Below are 16,534 nucleotides of genomic sequence, written 5' to 3'. Positions count from 1 at the left end.
GGATTTCCATTAAAATTGGCAAAGTACCAGAGTAACTTGCAATAAAATATTCTGCAATAGCAATTGCAATAGCATTTGAGCCAACTGCATGAACTGTGGTAGCATGTCCATCAGTCCTTATTAATAAAGATAAATATGGACAAGTGAGAATGATGTCCAACTGACTTACGCTTACTCCAGTAGTGAGTACAGTTTTTTTTTTTACTTGAAACAAAGCACAGAGCAGTAGATTTTATTAAGATAAGATAAATAGATAAATGTCAATTATATGACCATTGTTAAAAAAAAATGTCTTCTGGACTAATGTGATCTTGGCAAGAAAAGAACAACATTGTTCTCATTGAAAATAAAATCAACTTTGGTTTCAGTGTTATCCAATGATAATCAATGCTGACATCAAAGTTAAAGTTGTCACTAGCCCAGATGTGTTTGATTTCACCTTTTAGTATTAAGCATTAATTTCAACAGACCTTCAGTTTGTATATGATACTACTAATCAAGATGATGTCACATAGTGTGAATACGTCTGCACAGAAGTGAAGGATAGCTGGATCTGGACTTTATGCCACGATGCAAGATGATCTTTTAATGCTAAAAAGAATAAGCTTCAAAATTTATAATATTTCCCATATACTGTCTTTAATACTGGCAAGTATTCATTATATTCTCTTGCTTGCATCAATAACATCCAGTATTAAGCAAATTTCAGTTTTTCTGTGGATCCATTTCTTCTGCTTTTTAGACCGGCAGTGCTGATTCTCACCATCGGGTGGAGCAGTGACTTTTCTTTTTCTCTCACGTTACAGCAGCTTTGATTTCACTTGTTAACAAAGCTGCCTCACAGCTGTTCACAATAAAATCACAGATAATGCATGCAGGCGGTGTGCAATCGGGCAAATCTGAACAAAAACCATAAAAGCTCCCCATCACAACATGCCACTGACAATGCTCTTTATGGAAACGCGTCAAGTGCGCATTACTTTTCCAATTTTTGAGCGAGTTGCTCAAGTCTGCCTTGAGGTGGAAAGGTGCTGCACGCTGAAAAAAAAAATAAAAAATCAAACACAAAAGCAGGAATGGAAGGGGAGGAAGATATTTGTGACTCTCAGCACTGATTAAGACTACTTCAGTGTGGCTGGTGCCACTTTACACCAGCGGGCAGCAGCCTTCTGTGAAAGAAGCCGAGGCTTGAGAGGTGAGGGTGAGTACGGGGAGAATGGTGGAGGGGAGTGGATGAGGGAGTCCCTTTAATTGCAATCATTTCGGCAACACTGCAGGGATCTACATGCCATGCATACAATTAGAGGGGAGCCGAGACAGCATGCTATTCATGGATTATTCTTCTGCTTCCTTGTCATGACTAAAACTTCCAGATGAACACAGAATATGAACTGAAGAACCTTCAAATGGGTTTTTAATGCGCTGTTGTTTGCAAAAGCCATCCAAATAGCTCCGCTGTGTGAGCTTGCTGGCAGCAGCGTCTTGATTTCTGTGTACATGTTTGCATGTACCCTTCCTGTGTGCTGCTGAGGTTAATTGAGACACACAGCTCATCTCTGCCCTGATGGGGGTCAGAGCACAGAGGCAGATCTGCATCCCATTAATCTAACCCCAATTTATGCTTCCACACACTGTCAGCCACAGCTCTGTAGCCCCCAGAGCACCCTCCCACCCCCCAGCCCCTGTTTCATGCTCGCACAGTTGAAACCATTAATTTAGCCCCAATTTGTGTTCACCTCCACAGCTGTGATGCATGGCAAACACTCTTGGACACACAACGCAACAATTCTCCAAACACTTTCTAGTTTCTCAAAACATTGGCAGCTCACGCAGAGCCGACATCCTTAACGATCAGCACTTCTGCGTGTGGTTGGAGTGGCAAAGGAGGCAAAAATCTCATCTGTGTTCCCAGCAATAGTTTCTCACATCCATGCGGCCTCTATTATTCCTCACAAAACACCACCCTGACAACCCTGAAGCAACTCAGAGAAGGAAAGGCAAATTAAGCAGCTTCACTCTAACACTGAGGGACCATTAAAGTCGAAACGCCTGATCTCCCAGGCTGGCTTTTCCTCTCCATCCTCTCTCTCGTTCCTCTCTCGTTTCCTCACTCTCCAGTTGGAAAGGTTAACCGTGAGAGGCTCTCAGAGACACTCCAGCAGACACACAAGTGATCTTCCCTTTAATTGGCTTTTCCACTCCCCTTCTTCTCTTCTGTTCTTCCTCACAGGTCAGTGCCGTTCACTGCAGGGCCCGACAGGGGAAGCACACACACTCGTACACAGAAGTACACTAAGGTAGTCAGGCTGAACTGAGGACTTGATGTGCTGAGAAAGGTATGTGTGTGTGTGTGTGTGTGTGCGTGTGCCTGTGTGCTTTTTAAAATATCTGCATTCAGCCAGTCAATCTGTCGTTAGCAGAATAGAAGTTGAGGTGCTGTGTAATTGAGCTGTTTGGCTCTCGGGCCTCTATGATGTCCTCATCCATGAAGCAGATGACACCATGGCTCTGCTCCTCTCTTTCACACAGAGACAGTGTTCAAAAACTCCAGAGGAAGGTCACTGACAGGTGTGGAGTCATTATCAGCCACAGTCTAGTTTAGTTTTTCTTTCACCAGCGACTATGAGAAATGCACCAACTGGAGATTCATGATTTCCAATTGGCTGTTATATTTTGGTTCTCTTTTTTTAAAGGTCCAGTCCTGCTGATTCAAATTTTTATCAGTAAGTAGAGATGCTCCCATGTGAACACATGATTTTAAATATCTGCCAATACCAATATTTTTCAATCCAGAATGCTGTAACTAAACAGCACTAAACTAGTGCTTCAGAAACTGGCAGCATGGAGAACATAGTAGACTTCAGAAGATAGCATTGGAACTTCAGTCAACTTAGCCTTAACTTTCTGTAAATGTTTGAGAGATGGTTTAAAAAATCCTCCACATCCAAGAAAAAGGAGCCTTAAGAAGCTTTCTGGATTCATAAGAACTGTTTTTGTGTGTTTTTCAAATTTTTTTTTTAAGTATTAAGCAGAGTTGTCACTATTACTGCTTGTAACAGTAACAGCAGCTTCCATGAATAATACTGATGCACAACATTTTTTTGATTGACTTTATTAATATTGCTTCCTGGAACTGCTGCCCCTGTATACATAATTTATAGACTGATTTAAACTCTTTTGGCAACATTAATTGAAGATTAGTACGGTTTTGTATTGGTTCAAGAATGAATTGGACTCAAACTCAGTACACAACAGGAAAAGTTACATTTTACTGAACACAATTAAAATGTAAGAGATGACCGATAGCCTCTCAATGGGATCGTCTCTGGGGTCAGACTCTGTGAAGGAGACGGGTTAATAAATGACTGGCCGTGTAAACAGAAGTTATGGAGCAAATAAGAAATGGTGAGCTATGCAGTAGAGGTCGTATGACTGTCTTCGGGAATTTGAGCCTCGACTGACTCGAATTCTCTGTAAAGTAACAGAAGTGGATTAGAGAGCACTCTTCTACCTGGCATTGTTTCACCCACAGGGCTGTATAAAGGAAAATCCTCTGTGTGCTGGAATCCATTTGGTGATGCTGTGTGACAGACATAAAGCACAGGATTTTACTTTAACTAAAAAAAAAAAAAAAAAAAAAAAAGAAAAGTGAATGGCTACATAGCTCTTATTGTTTGCTGTTTTTAATGGCTTACAATACCAATCAGTAGGGTTTATGTAGCTGGTATTACTAAAACAATCTCACATTCACAAGGAGGTTAGCAAAGGGCTTCCAGCATTTTCAGATCCAGCATGTTCTGTGATAAAGGTTGAAAGGTCAAAAAGACTGAAAAGGGAAACCTCGCTGTACTCTGAGCCTTTTTGTTAACTGCAAAAAGTTTTGCTCTCTTGTTTCCTCGCAGTCTCAATACATTGCAGATGTCTCAGTTTCTTAGAAAATACAGTTTTCTTTGAAACGGCTTCTCACATCTCTTTGTTTCTTCTGACTTCATTCATTGATGCTAAAAATAGCACTTTTTTTTCAGTATGTATCAGCAAGTAGACCGGAGAATGCTTTTATTAATGGAACCTGTTAGTCATTGCATATGATGCGGTTATAAAAAAAACAATTTTTTTTTAAAATTTCCATTGAATAAGTCATTGATCAATTCCAATCAAGCTGAAAATTGCCTGATTACTGCCACCAGCCAATTTCTTAGCACTTCTCTAGTCCCAGAGCTTTCTATAGTTTTAAACATAAAAATGCTTGAGGTAAAAAAAAAAAATGTCCCAAACGGGAGACATCAGAATGCATAATTCACAAACGTCACCGCAGATATCACTTCAGGGCGATAAAATACATTGTGTTCGGATCAGTGCTGTAGTTTCAGACGTTGGTTCCAGCTCCATGACACAGAACAGTGAAAAGTTATCCAGCTCTGTAACTCCCCATCGCATCTGGAAAAATTACTTAATTGTGTTCTTCTAAACTCAGTCTGGCACCCAGCAGATCCAGATAGGAGAAAAGAGAATCACAGTGTGAAATGAGCTGCACGCTACACTGACTTACCGACCAGTAGCCTAGAGTCAGTGCAAGATGACTAGACAAGGCAATTCAGAAGAGAGCGCCTAGGACTCTGTTTTACCCCCTATTCTGCTTCATCTCGCTCCGTGCGCCGGGGCCTCGACACAGCCATTATCCGCAGGCCGCCGTATGTGAGAGGACATCATTACCGGCTGTCTGCAGAGCTGACTCCCACCCCTCCACCCCACCTCTCCGTCTGTATCTCTGCAGAAACCGTCCTATCTAAAGGGCCAGCCTGAGGAGAACCAGAGCAAGGCCGAGCAACTGAGAACAGCCTCATTCCCACCTGCCACAGAAACAGATAGGACTCTGAGATAGCTGCAGCCTGCCGGTGACATTCTGGCCTCTGTTAGGTTGATAATGGTGTGAGGCACATGACTCATCAACTCAGAGGTTCAGATGTTCAGGCCTTGCTTCAGTTGGAAGACTGAGTGAGATATATATATATATATATAATCACAGCAGGGTTGAGACCAAGTTACAGTGGTGCAGGTCAGAATGACCCAGAACAAGTTCTTAATGGGACTTAACTAAAAAGGTGTGTGGAATACCCATTTCAGTCATGTCAACTAATAACTAATTATATACAATGTGTTGCCACATATTTTTGGCCCATCAATTGTTTTTCTTTTTGTTGTAACGCAACTGGAAACTGTTATTATTGGGATTTTATATGATTCACCAGCACAACATATATATATATAAAACAGTGAAGTGGGAAGGAAACGTCAGATGGTTGTCAAGCATTTTTTTTTTAAGTTTGAAAAGGGCCATCTCTATTTGGATTCCCCTGAATAAATTCAGTTCAGCCAAATGCTGTTGGGAGATGTAAACATCTTTATCTGTCAGAATGGATTGTTAAATAGACTTAGAGGGGTTCTACACAGGTGCACAACGTGTTTGTTTCTTTCCAACACACTTCACTCCGAGTTGTTTTGTTTTCTTCCATAGACAACCACAATACATTAAATATTGTGGTTGTATCTTAAGATATAAATTGTTCTAAAAGTACGGATACCAATTCACAGCATCGTGAATATGTTACTGTACCACCATAAAAAAAAAAAAAAAAGTTTTATATCTTGAATATTTCGTACATTTCTAACTGGTTTTGCCGTATTTTTCTTTTAAGCTCAAATATAAATGTGTCAATCTGATGTTGTCACACTGGGATGCCACATATCTGTCTCAATCAAAAGCGATGGATCAAAATATTTGCAACCTGTCGCAACGAAACCTTGTTTTTGGAATTCAACTGAGGCGTCCAACAGCAGCTTCTTCCAGGAAAACACTCAGTTGCTCTGAAAAAGCCAACAGCGCCACAGTTTGCTCTACTATCGCTACTATCTGGCAAAGAAATACCAGACTATCTATCTGATAAAAAAAATGTTTTTATATGCGTTTTCCACATTTGCCATTTTACTCATTCAAAGGGGAAAAAAAACTTTCAAGAAATGGATGAAAAAAGCAGTTTTTATAAATTATATATATATATATATATATATATTTTTTGCATAAAGCACAGTGACCTGTCGTTCACAGAGCCTCCATTCAGGGAAGTGCTGCAGTAAAAACGCACAGGTTCAATTTCATTTTACTTTCTTTTTTTTTTTTTTTTTTTTTTTTTTTTCATGTGGAATGAAACAACATGTGAACTTGCCTTTCAAAGAACACAGTTTGTGCTTGTGGAATGTCTCATGGAAACCTGTGATGCTCTGAGCTCTGACTGTATTTGAAAGCTGCCTTCTCCCTGAGGTGGACATGTGACAGCAGGTGGGCAACTGCACAGCAGCAGGAGGCGGCGAAAGGAAATGGGCTCTGAGGTTGTCATGGCAAAGAGCAAGCACTGTCACTCACCCAAAACAGTGTCCAGATTTTTAACCCCCGCTTGCGCTCCTCGCTTTGCCCGTACCTCCACCACACCCACCTCTACCTTATTTTCACACTTGTGGAGTAGCAGCTTCTGCGCTGAAGTCAGCTGGATCGGATCTTTCTGGGTTTCTAAAATCTGATCCTCCCACTTGGCTGTTTCTGCATCGCCTTTTTTCTCAGCTATATAAGTTTGCAAACACAGTCCCCAGAAATGCATCTGCTGAAAAAGGAGGGGAAAATATTGTTTATTTGACAAGTCCGTCTTTTTCCTCTACACTGACCGACAGTCAACCAACCCCCTAATCAGCATGTGTGTTTCTGAAATTCATTTTCCTGTGAAAACATTGGACAGAAAGCTCTCACTCTCACACTGTAGTCTCCTTTTCTTTGTTTAGTTAAAAGTTAGAGCGTCAGTCCCTCTTTAAAACCTAATAATTTTACAAACTGTGAAAAAACAACAACGTTTTGTTGGCGGATTGCACCTTAATGGCTATGTTACTTTTATTTTCTTCTTATTTAATCTCTTTTCACCTGGTTGCCATGGCTCCTGTTTTGCATTGAGTCAGATTGTGTTTAATATCACCAGCTGAACCCAGAGGTAGGTTAGACCTGGACCTAGACCAGCAATTTCTCTGTGCATATCCGTGTGCTTGTGTGTGTTTTATTGTTTCTCACCTTAAAAGGCTATTTTTCTCTAGCAAATACTTATGTTGTGAGGATCCACTGCTCCTTATGGGGCCCAAACCCTGTTTGTGTGTGTGTGTCTGTGCGCGTGTGTGAGTGTGTGTTTGAGGACAAGGCTGTGGTCTGTGCTCCCTGTTTGCTGAAGGTGGCATGAGTCAGCTCAACTCCAAAACAGCAGCTGGTTTTTGTGAGGCCAGGTAAACTAGCTGAACTTTTAGCTAGCTTTTTCTCTGAAAATTACACATACGTGCCCAAGGGTTAAAACTGCAGACTCATTCAGAAGCACATCAACAATGGAGCTTTCGTGAATTACTTTGCTCTGCATCCAAAAAAAAAACCAGATCAGTGTTCAACTCCTGGTGTTTTCTTTGCTTAGATTTTGGCCAAACCTGTCCTGATCCGATTCTGATGGCACCTTTTGATCATCTTAGCTGTGTGCCTTCAGACAGTTGCTGTGAAACTCCTATGTGGTAATGTGTATGTTTGTGTGTGTGTTCAGAGGTCTATATAGATGCTGTGTCCAGAGATCTGGATAAACTAAATTCTCTTTTTATTTATCCAAGCCTGTCTATTAGCCTCTTCACTCCTATATAGCACAGAGGTCTATTCTAAACAAACTGATCATACTTTCAAATCTTTCCAACAACACTCTGATGAAGCGCTGGGCTAATTTTAGCACTGTATGATTAGTAGAGGTTCATTCCGCTTGTAGTATATTACAGCAAATTTCCAGTTAATCATGTACAGGCAAAACATACTGAAACATTGTTTTGCTGCTTTGTAAACTTTGTGCTTTGCTTTCAATGTCATAAATCTGTGAGCCTCTCTTGGGAACTTGAAGGATACACAATGGACCCCCAGTGTTCGAGGGGGCCGTGAAGTGAATAGCTTAAATCAGCAAATCCTGGCAATTATTATAGTTCAAACACTAAATATATCTCAATGTGGACAATGGAAACCTTCTTAGCACTGCAAAAGCTAACAATTACAGTCTCCCTCTACTCCATTCTTGGTGTAAAGTCAATTAGCATCAAGGGGAAAAATGGTGGAGCTGGAATGGGTTCTTTGCAAACGCCAGCCAATAGTATCTCAAGTAGCATAGGTATATTTCATCATTTAATTTTTTTAGATATTGTCTCCAAAAAAATTTGTGAAAAATAATTTGACTCTGCTAATAATTTGGAGCCACATTACGCAGAGAAATCTGTGAATGGGTGAAATTGCGAATCCCTAACCACAAATAAGTAGAAGTCAACTGTATGGGTGAAGTGAGCAGGGCAAGTCAAATGACACAGACAATTAGTCGCAGCAACTAATATGACTGAATTAAAAAATCCTTGTGATATTTGGTAAAAATCCAGACTTGTTAGATCAGTGAAATAATTTGCAATGTTTGTCATACAGTTCAGTGCACAAAATAGGCCATCATTTTTAAAGATTTGCACACAACCAGCATAAACCCAACAGTTTAATTCTGTCAATGACTCTGATACCAATTATCAAAAAAAGCCATCGATCGGGACACGTCAACACATGGGATTAGATCAGGACATCCCAAATATTAGTTAATAATGCTTTTCTCCTGGAGTCAAGAATCTTATTAACTGTGTGCTCAATCTCATGATCAGAATAAGGGAGAGAGAAGGGGGTTTTAAAAATGCTGTTTGTTCAAAATCAAGTCATATTTGGTAGAATGGGAGGGAACTGAGACCCTGAGTTGATTTGGAGGTTTGATAACAGGGATGTGAGCACATCAATGTGTTAGAAAGAGTACGTCTCTGTGTCTCCTCTGTTCACATGCTGCCTTGGTAATGAGAAGCTCGAGGGGTTTGGCTTAAAGCCAGGTGTTGCATAATCCGACCTGAACCAGTGGGGTGCCATGTCTCTCCCCCTTCCTCTCTCCCATCGCCGTAGCTTTTCGGCACAGCTCATAATCCTATCTTTGTGGCAGATTTCTGTTTGCTTTTCATCTTATCTTTAAATTGGTATTCACACAATCGGATACAGTTCTGCCGATTGTGATTATTTTGTTAAAGCTCAATTGAAATTTAATTAATTGATGCCTCCAATGAATACAAGCCAACATCAGATTCCACGTTTGAAAGTAAGCCCAGCAATAATCAACAAATTCCATTTTCACACTGAAGCAAACAGCAACCCAACTGTGCAGTGTACTTAGTATTTGACCCATGTTGTGAATTTTCTTTTTTATGAACTTGTGCATTCACTGACACATGCTCCTTTTTGGAACATGAGCAGGCTGGTTTTTCATAAATTATTTTGCTTTCCTAAATAGTCGATCTATCCTCAGATATGTTAAGATAACTGACAGTTTGCTCCTTGTTTGTTAAATCCCACACAGCACAGATGTTTACTGTTGGCGTTCAGCCTTCCTGAAAATGAAGATGTTTATATCTGATCATAAATGAACTTTAGGTACATGAGTACAAGCAAAGGAGATGTTGAAAGATTCACTAAATAATTTTTGTCCTCTCTTATTGTTGAGAACAAGAAACCTGTTGGATGTTTTTCACTTTATAATTGTAAAGTAGCAGCTTTTTGGTCAAGAAATGTTTGCTTTGTCTCTATCTGTGGTGTCTGAGAGGTGCACTCTGGGTCAGTTCTGCCCAGGTGGATCTGGCAGGGTACAGAGACACACAGTGTCTTACAAAAGTATTCACATCCCTTCAACTGTGTAGCATTACATTACATCTCAGCCACAAAGCTTCAATCGGGTTGGTGACTGAGTGTCAAACGGTGGACCTGAAGTAAATATGAAAGTAATATAAAAAACTAAATGTTCACAGCCAGGATTGGCTCTTGAGTATGATCATGGATTCACAGCATCCCACACATGTTTAAACTTGGATTTTTTTGGCTGATTCTGTTTACAGAGATGAACATTGGCAGCCATATAACATAGAAATCTAGACAAAACAAACACGACTTCAGATGTTTTAGTAATATAAATATGTATTTACATTACTTACATCACCACAGTGCTCCAAGATGGATGAAATGTTGCTAAAATATAACTTAAATAACAAATTTAAGACAGTCTCACTCAAATAATTTAGTTTATATCAAATAAAGGATTAAACTAATAAAGGATCTTTCTTTTAAAAGTGTTTTTTGTTTGGTTTTTTTTGGCTCAGACAGCCTTTATTTTGCAAGTAGTTAGACAGGAAAGTGGGTAATAAAAGAAATGCAGCTAAGGTCATCATGAACCTACAATGTACACTTTTGAGAGTGCTCTCTAAATTGGATAAACTTCATAAATTGAGTTTGCGTGATCATAATGTATTGAGTTCACCGTATATTGAGACATAGAATATGAAACTGACATTGAACTCAATTGTTTCAAGCAAAGTTAAAATACAAACTTTCTTTAAGTTAAAGATCTTTAACTTTTAAGTTATTTGAACACAAAAAAGTAAGTTGTCATAACTAAAGCAAAAGAATTAAATGAGATTAACGCAAATAAGTCCATAAGATGAAATATAAATAAATTCTTAGAGTGATTCTGGGTGAACGTGAGAGCAAGTTGAGAAAATAATCACATTTTTGAAAATAACTTAAACTGTCAGCTATGAGAGTTTTGTTGTTTTCATTAGACCATGGGCAGATCATTAATCCAAAAACACAAGACTCACAACAGCAGCCAAACATAAGGAATACTTTTGCACTAACTGAGAGCCAGTATTTATGCAGTCCTCATTGTGTCAGTGCCAGCACTGAGTATTTGGCATCTCCCACCCACACAGATGAAAGCCAACTTATAAGTGGCGATGTCTGCTCCAAGTGCACCTCCCCTGTCTGAAACAGGAGCTTTGCTCTCAGAAGGAGAGAGGAATGCCAGAGCTGTGATGGAGCTAATATGAGACTGTTTGCGTGTGTGTGTGTGTGTGTGTGTGTGTGTGGGTGTGTATGAACGTCTTTGCTAACATGGCAGTCATTATGCATTCAGTTTGGACTTACTGTACATATCGCTGCCATCTTTCAATTTTCTCTTTTTATTGTTCACTTTTTTCTTCAGTTCATGCTGAATTCAAAAACAGGTTGTGCAAAGAAAGCATTTTAATCATCTGCAGCTTATTCCTGCATAATTCTTTCAACTTTTCTTCAAATAGAGAGAGGATTGCTGTGAAAGTCGTGATTGAAACTAAGCCAGACCATTTTATCCATGTGGAATTATATTTATTTATCTTGTTTACCTCCATTCTTGAAGTTCGTCCTTTTTTTCTCAGGTAGTCTGTAATGCTGTGGTGCAGAAACAATTTTGCGGGGATTTTGCGAATTTGACTTTAAAACTACAACACAGATCCAGGGTTTTGACTAAGTTAACCTGGATATCAGAGTGTATTTTTGCTTGATGCAACTCCAGTGAGTGCCACAGCTTTATGCAGAGTCTCTACTCAAAAACAGATCAGCCACAGACCATGTTGAAAGGTAAAAAAGGGAGCATAATTACAATAATTAAAAACTTTGTTCACCTGATATTTTATATGATTTAACAGTCATATCATCTGAATGAAGACCACTTTCCCCACTGCATGCTGTGATATATTTATCATGCCATATTAAATGACCTCTATCAATTAAACAAAAACAACCTAGTTTTGTTTCTCAAAAACTTCAAGTAAGGAAACAATTATTCAAGTGTGTGGATTACAGAAATTCTCCATTTAATTTTCATTTACTGACACTGTAGAAGCAGCACGACTTGGTTTACTAATCTCAACCTCTTGAAATTAAAATCCACCTGGAGTTGTTTTGCTGTCTACTCTCAGAAAAGAAAAAAAAAGCAGAACAGAAAAGAAACATCCAGAGAAAGAAATACTGGGCCCATATTGGCACATTAGACTGATGATATTTCAGCAGCACTACAGGTATACATAGCCATGAAAGCAAATGATTTTACTATGTCTTGGAGCAAAATCTTTCATGTAATTCATCAGTGATTCATTATCTAAGGGATGCTCTCCCAGCAGTGGGGTCCAGCTCACTAGATTAATCAATCTGTCAAAGTCTCATAAAGAAGATATATAGTCACTGTGCAGCAGTACAGAGATGAAGTAAGGGGGCGGGTTTGTGGTGGCTGAACTGGACAGAGATGTTTGTAGCAAGAGCGTGACACCATCTGTCTGAGAAAAAAAAAATCCTCATTTAGCACCAGTCCTCCATGCGATTCAGTTCAACCCCTTTCATATGTTGTTGAAAGGTTTTTCTTGTCCCTTCTTTCCCAGTCTAACGAACGTCCAAACACAAATTAGATGGTTTGGGATCCATTTCAAGTCACACAGCATGCTAACAGGAATCTCGTCCCGACCAGAGTTCCTCCCACTCTCGCTGTTCAGGCTGAAACAGAAACAAATGCCTCCGTCCTGCCAGCTTTGTGTGTGTGAGCATTTATTCCGTGGAAGCTGACAGACTTGTGGTTCCCTCAGTAGTTCTGTAGCGGCAGTAACCCGATACAGTACACACACATTTTTGTTGCTGATCCAAGCTGCTCTGCCTGCCATGATTTTGGTTCGGTCCAACTTGTTGTAAAACACCACAGAGGGCCGTTAAAGAGTAGAATATGTAATTGGCATCTGATGAACACAGTGCACTATGGTATTGAAGAAGACTATTTAGATTTAAATGATGCTGATTTTGTGCTGTGGATGTGTCTTATGTTTAGCATTTTAATAAGCTCAGAAATGTTTCAGTTTCAGAATTAGCATTCCTCATGGGATCAGAAAAGCAAGGCAAAAAAAAAAAGTTATTTAAACCCTCTAATTACTACAACCCCCTCTGAATGTTCCACTATGTAGTCTCTTCCCTTTGAATATTCACTCTCTCTTGATCAGCAAACCAAGACAATCACTCTGGAAGAAAAAACTGTTTTATTTTTACTGGAACTTGTTTGATAAAGTTTGACAAACTCAAAAACTCACCTTCTGCTGATTTTCAGGCAGATGTGGTACTACGACATATTGCTATGTTCTTCTATGAAAATATCCCTGTTGTTATCATTATTTCATGTTTTAGTTTATTATTATTTTATACTAAATCCTATACAGGAAATGTTATAACAATAGCTAAAACAGGAATAAACTGTTCATGTTTTGAGGCTGGTATTTCAAAGCTCAAGCAATAGCCATAGCTCCAAGAAATGTCTAATGTTTAACAAAAGAATAAAAAAACAACAACATTGCTGCATGATGCGCAGCCTTAACCCTTTGAGGCCCTGTTCTGATTTGGAGTGCATTAACCTCTAGAACCCGACGGACCCACCGGTGGGTCCGTCGGGTTCTAGAGGTTAATAGAAATGACTTTGAGCAATGTTTGTAAGCATAGTCAGGCCGGTTGTGGTTCAAAGCGTCGACCTGTCGTCTTCCAATCAGAAGGTTTCTTGGCTCGGTAACAATTTCCTCTTGTCACACGCCGATGTGGACCCAACCACAAGTTGCCTACTGATTTGTGCATTGGTGTTTGTGAATGCAATGAGTGGTAAAGTGCAATATAAGTTCAGTCCATTTACCATAGTCAGTTTGAGGTGTGACATGTGATCTGCCTCACTGCTCATATGCCGTTTATCAGGCAAAACCCCTCCACCTCTGGGTGGTCTAGTTAAGAAACACACTATATCATATCCTGAGCTAGAGGGACCTTCCTCCTTCAGCATGCATGTGTAACCAAGGAGCCCATGCTATGCTTAAATGCAATGCAGTTTTATTGCATTGATTTAAGATTCAAGAGTGTTATACAGAGAATGAGCCCAATCCTGTTCCAGCCTCCAAAAATCTCCTATATATATTTTTTTATTTTTGTATTTTTTTTTCCCTTCTCACCCACCGCTGGTGGTCTTCTCTCGTTCTTCCTCTGAGCTCGGGTCCTCTACCAGAGGCCTGGGAGCTTGAGGGTTCTGCGCAGTGTCTTGGCTGTGCCTAGGACTGCACATTTCTGGACTGAGATTTCTGATGTTGTTCCTGGGATCTGTTGTAGCCACTCCTCCAGTTTGGGGGTGACTGCCCCGAGGGCCCCGATGACCACAGGCACCACTGTGGTCTTCACCTTCCAGGCCCTCTCCAGTTCCTCCCTTAGGCCCTGGTATTTCTCCAGTTTCTCATGCTCCTTTTTCCTGATGTTGCAGTCACTTGGTATTGCTACATCCACCACAACGGCTTTCCTCTGTTGTTTATCCACTACGACAATGTCCGGTTGGTTCGCTCTTACCATTTTGTCTGTCTGGATCTGGAAGTCCCACAGGATCTTAGCTCGGTCATTCTCCACTACCTTCGGGGGTGTTTCCCACTTTGATCTTGGGGGTTCTAGTCCATATTCTGCACAGATGTTTCTGTACACTATGCCTGCCACTTGGTCATGTCGTTCCATGTACTCTTTCCCTGCCAGTACCTTGCACCCTGCTGGTATGTGCTGGACTGTCTCAGGGGCCTCCTTGCACAACCTACACCTTGGGTCTTGTCTGGTGTGGTAGATCTGGGCCTCAATTGCTCTGGTGTTTAGGGCCTGTTCCTGGGTGGCCAGGATGAGGGCCTCTGTGCTGTCCTGTCCTTGAGTCCAGCTTTTTCCAGCCATTGGTAGGACTTTCTGATATCAGCCACTTCGGTTATTTGCCAGTGGTACATGGCAACATGTACAACATGTATGTTGACCTCCCATGATGGGAGGAATATATGGGGTTAATATATTCACATTGAAAATGTGAATATATATAACATGTCACAAGCAGGCAAAAATCAGATGTTGAAATACTCACCCAGTTCTGTAATCTTGGTGGCAATTACAAGCACCAGTTGCCTAGCAAACACAGCACTAGAAAAAAGTTTGCATGAAAGCACATTTATCATATTATCAATGCTGAGACAGACATTATATCACAGAAATAACAAACTGGATTATGATTTAGATGGAAAAAAAGATTTTTTTTTTCCTGCTTATCTAAAAGAGAAAGAAAATTGTAATCTCTGTGATATAGTTTCTCACTGGATAATTTTGTTTTATGATTATTATGTTTTGAGCTTTTACAAAGATTCTGCTGTGTGTGTTATGCTGTAAACCACAAGTCAAGACAAATTTACTTGTATAGCAGATTTCAACAATATGCCAGTTCAAAGTGCCTTGTTGCTAAAGACATAATACAGACACCAGTTTTGGTCGACACAAATAACTCTTCAGGAGGAATAAAACTAGCTGCATTGTATATATGGGGAAACCTGATGTTAGGAGAGTAATAATAATAATTTAAATACATTCCATTTGCATAGCATAGCAAAATCACAAACAGAGCACTAAGTATGTCAGACAAAATCAATAATGGAGAATACTTAAGTAGCACTTTAAGACAATAGAATAAGCAAGCTGATTTAAGATATGTATGAGGAAAAATAAAAACTGGAAGGCATGTATCGTTTGACTTTTGCTTCAGAATTATGCACTACTTTGTGTTGATTTATTACTCCACTGCCCATTGAAATACACAAGAGTTTACAGTGATGCAGACATGACTTCATGACTTACTTAGGAAGTTTTTATACTTATAGAAATGAACAAGTTAGGTTACAAACATCAAAAGATTTTATTCTATTATTGTCTTCTTGTCAAATCAATGTCAAATTAAGGCCATCCACAGTCAAACAGCCAAACAGCCCCTTACTTGCTCTTGCATTGTTCATCTGAACAACCATAACCATATGCCTGTCTATTGCATTCAGGAAAGGTAGGCATTGATGGATTTCCAAAGAAATACAATCGCTCACTGTAAAATAGAGCCCATAATACCATTGAATAATAACCTTTACAGATGTTGCCGCACATGAAGGTTACATGGTTGTGGCTGCATACAATAATCACATCAGAAAAGTATCAGGCATATTGTATGAGTCCCCCTGTCTGTTGTGGCAATCCTTTGACCTGCTATTAATAATAAATCGAGCATTTCCTTCTTTAGGTGTCTCTCTCTGACTTCAGTGAAGGGAGGTTCAGCAGGAGCCAAGGGCGAGTGGCTTGTCATGTCAGGGGTATTCATTTATGATTTCCATCCCAGCTTCTGACCTCATCACCTCCATTAGAATGCAGTCTTTGTAATTTCATGGTTAATATTCAATAGCCACTTGTCCCCTGTGTCTGCTTTGTGCATGTGAAATGTGCAAAGGGAGGAGTGAATCATTTTTGATTTGTTCAGCTTGTGTATGTGTTTTTATGTGGTTGTGTGTGTGCGTGCGTGTGTTGGTGGAAAAGAAAATTAGGGTTTACTACAGAATAGAGTTCTGCAAAACAGTTGCAGATGTCCAGAGATGTCCTCGGTGTCACTGCTCCCACTGAGCCGTTTTGAGTTGCCTCTCTGTCTGACCCGACTCATTTGAATCGCCTCCTGAATACACACTCATCTCTCCTCTCTGTGCTCCC

The 16,534-nt window shown here is 39.9% G+C and overlaps 1 long non-coding RNA gene across 3 annotated transcripts; it reads left to right on the top strand.

The window, feature by feature from the left end:
• Nucleotides 1-934: 934 nt before the first annotated feature.
• Nucleotides 935-3,565, top strand: LOC122834535. 3 transcript variants are annotated; one of them, XR_006371219.1, is made up of 4 exons: nt 935-1,201; nt 2,231-2,336; nt 2,421-2,568; nt 2,694-3,565. It is a non-coding gene; the product is annotated as an uncharacterized LOC122834535 (long non-coding RNA). The 3 variants fall into 3 exon arrangements; XR_006371218.1 differs by having other exon boundaries at nt 935-1,195; nt 2,421-3,565; XR_006371217.1 differs by having other exon boundaries at nt 2,421-3,565.
• Nucleotides 3,566-16,534: the final 12,969 nt, after the last annotated feature.

This window comes from Gambusia affinis, linkage group LG07, assembly GCF_019740435.1.
Source record: "Gambusia affinis linkage group LG07, SWU_Gaff_1.0, whole genome shotgun sequence".
Classification (NCBI taxonomy): Eukaryota; Metazoa; Chordata; class Actinopteri; order Cyprinodontiformes; family Poeciliidae; genus Gambusia; species Gambusia affinis.
This window is presented reverse-complemented; position numbering and strand designations above follow the sequence as displayed.